This window comes from Tamandua tetradactyla, chromosome X (genome assembly GCF_023851605.1).
Source record: "Tamandua tetradactyla isolate mTamTet1 chromosome X, mTamTet1.pri, whole genome shotgun sequence".
In the NCBI taxonomy this organism is placed as follows: Eukaryota; Metazoa; Chordata; class Mammalia; order Pilosa; family Myrmecophagidae; genus Tamandua; species Tamandua tetradactyla.
Window position 1 is genome coordinate 33744425 of NC_135353.1, and position 8062 is coordinate 33752486.

General features: G+C 36.6%; 1 pseudogene; it reads right to left on the reverse strand.

Annotated features, from left to right (window-relative positions):
• Positions 1-6813: 6813 nt before the first annotated feature.
• LOC143671340 (charged multivesicular body protein 5 pseudogene) lies at positions 6814-7475 on the reverse strand (annotated as a pseudogene).
• Positions 7476-8062: the final 587 nt, after the last annotated feature.

Here is an 8062-nt window from a genome sequence, read left to right on the forward strand (position 1 = left end):
ATAAAAAGACAACAGAATAAGAAATAAAACGATAATAGAGAGAAAAAAAAAACCTATACCTCACATGCAGCTTCATTCAATGTATTAACATAATTGCATTACAATTAGGTAGTATTGTGCTGTCCATTTCTGAGTTTTTATATCTAGTCCTGTTGCACAGTCTATATTCCTTCAGCTCCAATTACCCCTTCTCTTTTTTTTTAATTAACGGAAAAAAAGAAATTAACCCAACATTTAGAAATCATACCATTCTACATATGCAATCAGTAATTCTTAACATCATCTCATAGATGCATGATCATCGTTTCTTAGTACATTTGCATCGGTTTAGAAGAACTAGCAACACAACAGAAAAAGATATAGAATGTTAATATAGAGAAAAAAATAAAAGTAATAATAGTAAAAACAAAACAAAACAAAACAAAAACCTATAGTTCGGATGCAGCTTCATTCAGTGTTTTAACATGATTATTTTACAATTAGGTATTATTGTGCTGTCCATTTTTGAGTTTTTGTATCTAGTCCTGTTGCACAGTCTGTATCCCATCAACTCCAATCACCCATTATCTTACCCTGTTTCTAACTCCTGCTGGGCTCTTTTACCGATGACATTTTCCAAGTTTATTCTCAAATGTTGATTCACATCATTGGGACCATACAGTATTTGTCTTTTAGTTTTTGGCTAGACTCACTCAGCATAATGTTCTCTAGGTCCATCCATGTTATTACATGCTTCATAAGTTTATCCTGTCTTAAAGCTGCATAATATTCCATCGTATGTATATACCACAGTTTGTTTAGCCACTCGTCTGTTGATGGACATTTTGCCTGTTTCCATCTCTTTGCAATTGTAAATAACGCTGCTATAAACATTGGTGTGCAAATGTCCGTTTGAGTTTTTGCCTTTAATTCCTTTGAGTAGATTCCCAGCCTGTGGGGGAGGAGCTCTGACCTTCATAGCTTGGAAGACTCACAGTTCTGGGTGGGATTACAGGTGGTCCAGCTTGTCCAGACTAGTGTATGCTGTGTGTCTGGTCACTGATGTGGCCCCAGCAGTTGTTCTGTACTGTTCTCAGCTATTTACTAGCTGCACTGGAAGATGAACTAAATTCCACACCTCACTAAGCTGACATCTTGGAGCTGCCTTGATATTTTTGGTGAATTTCCATCAAGTATGGATGACCGAAGACCAGGCTCCCTGCTTGTATATTTTGAAGCTGTTATTAAGTTCATTTATATTTTGTGTTGTTATGCCTTCCTAATGAAATATCTCTTTTGTCATTATGAAATGACATTCTTTATCTCTGTTCTCCTTGTCTTAATGTCTGTTGTGACTGTGCCTTATATTATTGTAGCCATGTTATTTTTGTTATACTTAGTATTTGCATGGGGTATCTTTTTACATCCTTTTACTTTCAAACTGTCTTTCTACTTAAAGGACATTTCTTGTAAACATCATATAGTTAGTTAATACTTTTTTTAATATAGAAAGACATTCTTTACTTTTTAATTGTTATTTATAGTTAATACAATTATTGGTATAGTTGGATTTAATTCTATCATCTTGCTCTTTGACTTCTATTTGTTCTCTCTGTTCTTTCTTCCCTCTCCATTTCTATCTTCTTTTCAGTTAATTGCCTAGCTTTTAGTATTCCATTCTACCTACTCTGTCGGCCATTTTTTTGGTTTTTAAAAAGGGAATTTGTTAAGTTGCAAGTTTCATTTCTACGGTCATGAAAATGTCCAAATTAAGGCATCCAGAGAAAGATACCTTAACTCCAAAGAAAGAACTGATGAAGTTCAAGGTTTCTCTCTCAGCTGGTAGGCACAAGGTGACATCTGATAGCTTTTTCTCCTCATTTCACAAGGCTTCTCTGGGAGCATTTTCCTTCTGCATCTCCAAAGGTCTCTGGCTGTGTGGTCTCTGTTGGCTCTAAATCTTTTCGTAAAATGGTTCCCTCTTAAAGGGCTTCAGTAAACAACCCCACCTTGAATGGGTGGAGACACATCTCCATGGAAACCATCTAATCAACAGTTATCACCTACAATTGGGTGAGTCACATCTCCATGGAAACAATAAAAAAGATCCCACCCAGCAATATTGAATTAGGATTAAAGAAAATGACTTTTCTGGAGTACATGATAGTTTCAAACCAGTACATTCCACACTCTGGACCCTCAAAAGACATGTAATTTCCATACACAAAATCTATTTCATTCTATAACAATATCACAAAGTCTTAAACCATTTCAATAAAAATACAAATGCAATACAAAGTCAGAAACAGTACAGAAATCTCAACAAAGTCAGCTACAGGCATGGTCCGTCCAAGGCAAAACTCCCCTTTGGCTCTGGGCCTGTAAAACTCAGAAAAAGTTATCTATTGCTAATATACAAAGGAGGGACACTCATAGGATGCATTTCCCCATTCCCAGAAAAGCCATTTTCTCCCTATGGAGATATTGGAAGGAATACAGTGGTTGTCAGACACAAGCACTTATGAAAACTTGCATGGCAAATTCCATTAGATTTCAAAGTGTGAGAGTCATTTATCCTTGGGTTTTAGAAAGTGACATTCCCCCCCTTTCCAAGGGCCTATGCAGCAGCCTGGCTCTCTCCAAATGCAACTTTGGGGGACATTGGGGAGACCACCTTTTACTTGGTTCCACTCACTCCAAATATTGGGGCCCCACCCAGGATCTCTGCCATCTTTGTGGGACAAACTCAGCCCTTCCAGAACAATGAGGTGGCAGCAAGGCTCTCCCCAATCCCCAAGGAATGGGCTGCACCCTCTCCAAGGCCTGAGGCAGCACAAATCTTCTGGAACATTGAAGTAGAAGGTCTGCCCTCTGCCTTTGGGGCAATCTCACCCTCTCCAAGTGCTTAGATGGGTCAGCTTTCCTGGCCCGAAGTTTCTTGGCTTCAGATCTTATCTTCCATGATTCTAGCCTTTGAAGTTATTTTTACTTCAATTTGTCCCTTCTCTGTCCCTTTTAGTCCAGACTGGCAGTGGTTCAATTTATACAGTTTCCACAGCACTCTTGTTGGTTTACTATGTAACATGCAGGAATTATAACCATCAGACAGTAGGACTTTCCACAAATCCTTTCTTGATAATTCCATCTCCAATCCTGGCTTTTCCTGTAATAGCTGACTGCTTCCATGTTTACTCTGTTGGCTTTTTAGCTATACCTCTTTGTATATTTTTTAGTGGTTCCTGTAGGACAATGATAGGTATCCTTAAGTTATCATAGCCTACCCGAATTAAAATTATACCATTTCTTATAATTAAAATGATAAGAACATTGCAGCTGTATAATTCTATTTTCACTCCTTCATCCTTTCTGCTATTGTTATTATATATTTTACTTCTTCCTATATTGTGAACCCCATAATTCATGTTATTATTTTTTCTTTAAACAGTAAATTGACTTTTTTAAATTTCAAGTTAAAAAAAAAACCTTACTGGTCATACACATGGAATAGTGCCCACATCAAAAGTATACATAAGTATTCAGCTCAATGAATTATTGCAAATTGAACATATCCATGCAACTAGCATCTATAACAAGCTCCCCCAAACACGTTTGCCCCCTGTCCAGTCACTATTCCCCACCCAAGGGTGACTGTATCCTCACTGCTAACAGTATAAATTAGACGTGATTTTTGTTTTTCAATAATAAAAAGAATAGTATGTACTTCCCGTGGCTGGTGGGATTGTATATTGGTATAACCTTTTTGGAGGGGAAATTGATCATCATTATTAAAATCACATATGCACACAGTTTTTCACTTAATTCCACTTGGGGCAATTTATTCCCAGGGATCTTCACACACATGCAAAATGTTGCACGTATGAAACTTTTCTTTGCAGCATTATTTCTTATAATAAAAGACTAGAAGCTATCTAAATTTCCATCAGTAGGGGTTTAGGTAAATCAGTTACAATGAATTTACAGTGGAATACTAGGAAGACTTTGGACTGATATTGATACTCCCCAAGATATATATTTTTTCAAATGAACAGATGAACTTTATTGCATTTTTAAAATAAAATATATCTGTTTTCTTGTTGTTTCCATTGCTGCACAACTCCTTAGATATTATTCATCAGCCTGCTGAACTGTTCCTTTTTCAAAGACATATACATATCCAAATTTTTTCTTATATCCTTGTTTTTAACCATTGTGGCTTTCTGAATCAAAGCAGCTGAATTTGATTCAAGTTCAATGTCATTTCCTTCAAGAGTTAACTCATATTTCTGGGCTTGAGATACTGAACAAGCAACACTTGGCCTCATCAAACCCTGTGGATATATTTTTCACCCCCAAAATTTCAGATTTCTGTCAGAGACCCACTCTCCTGAATAACAACTTTGATGGGGAAGTGAGCATAGACAGACCTCATCTTGTAATAGAATTACACCCTTGATCATGTTCTGTACATGATTACAGATAGTGCAAACTGTAGTCAGCTCCTTTCTAGATCCCCACCATTTGTCAACCCAAACCCTCTTCTTTTTCTTCCCAAGTAGACTGAGTTCTACATTGATATGATTGAAATCCCTTCACAGGGTTCCTCCGGGGCCCTTCACAATAGCTGTGTGTCCCTTCAGTGTGATGTCAACATTTTCTGCAATGTTGACAGTCTGGTTGCTAAGAATGGACTTCATTCTAGCAGTAGATGTGGCAAAGAGCCCCAAGATAATTTGATAAGTAACAAAAGCAAGCTGCAGAAATCCTGCCCATGGAATGATACCATCTGTATACAAAAGGTGAGGTGGGTGGAGAGCAGATGTATCTATTGGCTTGTGTACTCTAGAATAGCTTTAAAAGGATACAAAATAAACTAGTAACAATGATTCCACCAGGAAGAGGAACTGGGGTTCTGGGGATGACATTTTGCCACACACATCTTTTAGATTTTGAACCATGTGGATATATTACCTACTATGAAAATTAATAAGTTATCAATTGACTTTTTAAAAACTTTTTTGTAATAGCATATATATAAGTTGAAATTTCTCATTTTAGTAGCTTTCAAATGTACAATTCAGTGGAAATAATTACATTCATAATATTGTGCCACTATGACCAATATCTATTACCCCAACTTTTTTATCACCTCGAACAGAAACTCCACAACCATTAAACAATAACTCTCCCTATTGTCCCCCATCTAAGCCCCTAATTGACTGTCTGTATGAAATTTGCTTATTTCTGAGGACTTTTAAAGAATTAAGGAGAGAAAAATAAATATTTATAACTACTTTGCATATTTTTATTTCCAGTGTTCTTTTCTTCCTGAAAATGTGAATTTCCATCTGGTATTATTTCCTTTTCACTTGAAGAACTTCTTTTAGTGTTTCTCACAGTATGGGTCTGCCTCTGATGAATTCTCTCAGCTTTTATTGATCTGAAAATCTCTTTATTTTACCTTCTGCTTTCTTCTATCAGATATATCTTGTGCCTCCCCTCATGTCTCTGCCTATTTTTCTTACTCCAGTTATTGCTGAGGCACATTCAGGTATGTGCAGATGTAACTTGACAGTAATTTATCTCAGCTGGAATACTTATCTCTTGTTTTTTGTCCTTAGAGCTTTTTGTGACAACCTCATAGGAGACTTGCTAGAATCTGCTCAGCTATTCTGGTGCAGGTATAAATCTGAAAGTGTGAGAGTATTAACACCCCATGAGACAACCCTTGACCAATGGGGATGGAGATTCTGCGGTTAAGTTCTCTCTTCTTTCCCTTTGATAGACAATTTTGAGTCATGTTCAACATATTTCCTCAGAGTTACCCCCCAGTGAGATTGAAGCCCACCTGGCCACAGTGGTGACCAGATTGATAACCTCATACCCCTGGGTTGGCTTTTCCTTCTTCCCTTTTCTGTTCATACCAGTCTCTCCGCCTATTGTTTGAGATCACTTTCCAAAATAAACTGTCTACTTCCAAAGTCTTGTTTCAAGCTTTATCTGACCATTCTTTTATACTATTTGTCTTTCAGGCTCTAAATTTCCTCATTGCTTTAGGTGCATACATAAGTTTTCATAGAATTTACTTTTCTATAATTTTCTATTGTCATTTATTTATCCTTTGATCTCTGAGTTATTTGGAAGCACACTGTATAATTTTCAAATACAGACTTTCCTGTTGCCTTTTTTCCTTTTCAAAAATATTTACGGAGGATAAATAAATGTCATATACATTAAATATACAAAAAATTCATTATTGATTACAAGTCAGGTGGTAATAATACTAAGGGAACCACAAAATCAAAATATCCACTCATGATAAAGAAATAAGAATTCCATTTAAATACTGGACACAGTAAAGATTTTCTCATGAGGCACCATAAAACCCATCAAAAAGGCCACCTTTTAACCAACCTGTAATGCTACAATAGAAAATGGTTTTGAATCATAATATCAACAGCCCTAACAATCTAATTTTTGACTTATCAATAAAGCAGGTCATTTTGAAATTGTGGGGTTACACGCTCATAGAACTTAAAGATTCCCGTTTCCTTGGTTTTATTTCAAATTATCATTAGTGAAAGAAAACAAGTCTGACATAGTCACTGATATTTTAAGTTAGTCTTTCATAAGAGAAAAAGAGTACAAATTTGGTACAAGGAAAGCACCCCCAAGCAATGAGTCTCTTTAACAGAAGAAAATAAAAGCAATGTACCTAACCTTTCCTTCAAAGAAAGGAGAGAACCTTTCCCAGGTATGGTAAACTTGGAAAGATAAATATTTCCTGGTTCTCAGAATATGTGCTTATTTTACTTAATATACTTGAATGATGTAAATCTATGAAGCAGGGACTTGTGGCAATCCAAATTCATCCACCAGCACTCCATCCTTATTCTTTGTGTCAGTGGGAACACCTTCTGGAATTTCAGATGCAGATGCTGTTTTATCCAAATATGAACTGTCTTCATCAGCCAGCAGCTTATCACCCAGTGCATCCAATTCTGCTTCTAGATCGTCTTTGTCTTAGTCTGGGTGCCATAACTATGACTCAGAGATTCTTGGATTTCATTTGCATCTTCCATCATGTCCTCTAGCTTGTCTTGTAAATCCTCAGTCTGATTGATTGCCAAGTGTTTGTATGCTTTCTTCATTTTTTTATTCCCAGTTTCATGGCATCAACCATGGTCTTGGTGTCCTTCAATGACTGGGTGGTATAAATTGGCTTGTTCCATGTTGAGTGACTGTTGGGCAATATGGTCCCACTGCTGTTCACACATTCACCTTTGTTTAAAACCCACAAGACTTTCTGCTTCATCATAACCTTAGCAGGTCCCTCTCTCATCTTCTTGATCAGATCTTTATACGTCACTAGCTCAGCATCCATTCGAGAAATCCTTTTATCACTGGATTTTTTCCTTTTTTCCTTGCTATCCACCATGCCAGTCAGCCAGGCTGGGCAGCAGGGCCTTGGGTTTTCCTTTCCTGAAAAATTGGTTCATCTTGGGCAACAGCATAGAAACCCAACCCCTGGAGCAAAAGCAGAAATGGTCCTGTTATCTTTTCTTTATTGACCACTAGCTTAATTCTACTGTGGTTAGGAAACATACTCCATATGATTTCAGTCTTTTGAAATTTAAGACTTGCTTTATGGCTCATAATATGGTCAATCTTGGTGAATGTTTCATTTGCACTTGTTCAAAATGTATCTTCTTCCGTTGTTGTTACAGTGTTCTATATATGGCAGGTCAAGTTTGTTAATTTGACTCTTCTACATCCTTAATGATTTTTGGCTGCTTTCTCTGTCAGTTACTGAGGGAGATGTGTGTAAACCTCCCAACATGACTGTGAATTTCTTTATTTTTTCTTCATGTTCTGTCAGTTTTTTTTACTTTATATATTTTATGAACATTTTAGCAAGTATAAGTGAATTTAAGATTGTTATAACTTCCTGTTTATCAACCCTTTTGTCATTGCAAAAAGCCCATTTATCTCTAGTAATTCTGTTTCCCTTGAAGTCTACTCCTCTGTATTTGTACAGTTATACTGATGTTTTTTGATTATTGCTTTCATGGTATGTCTTTTTGCC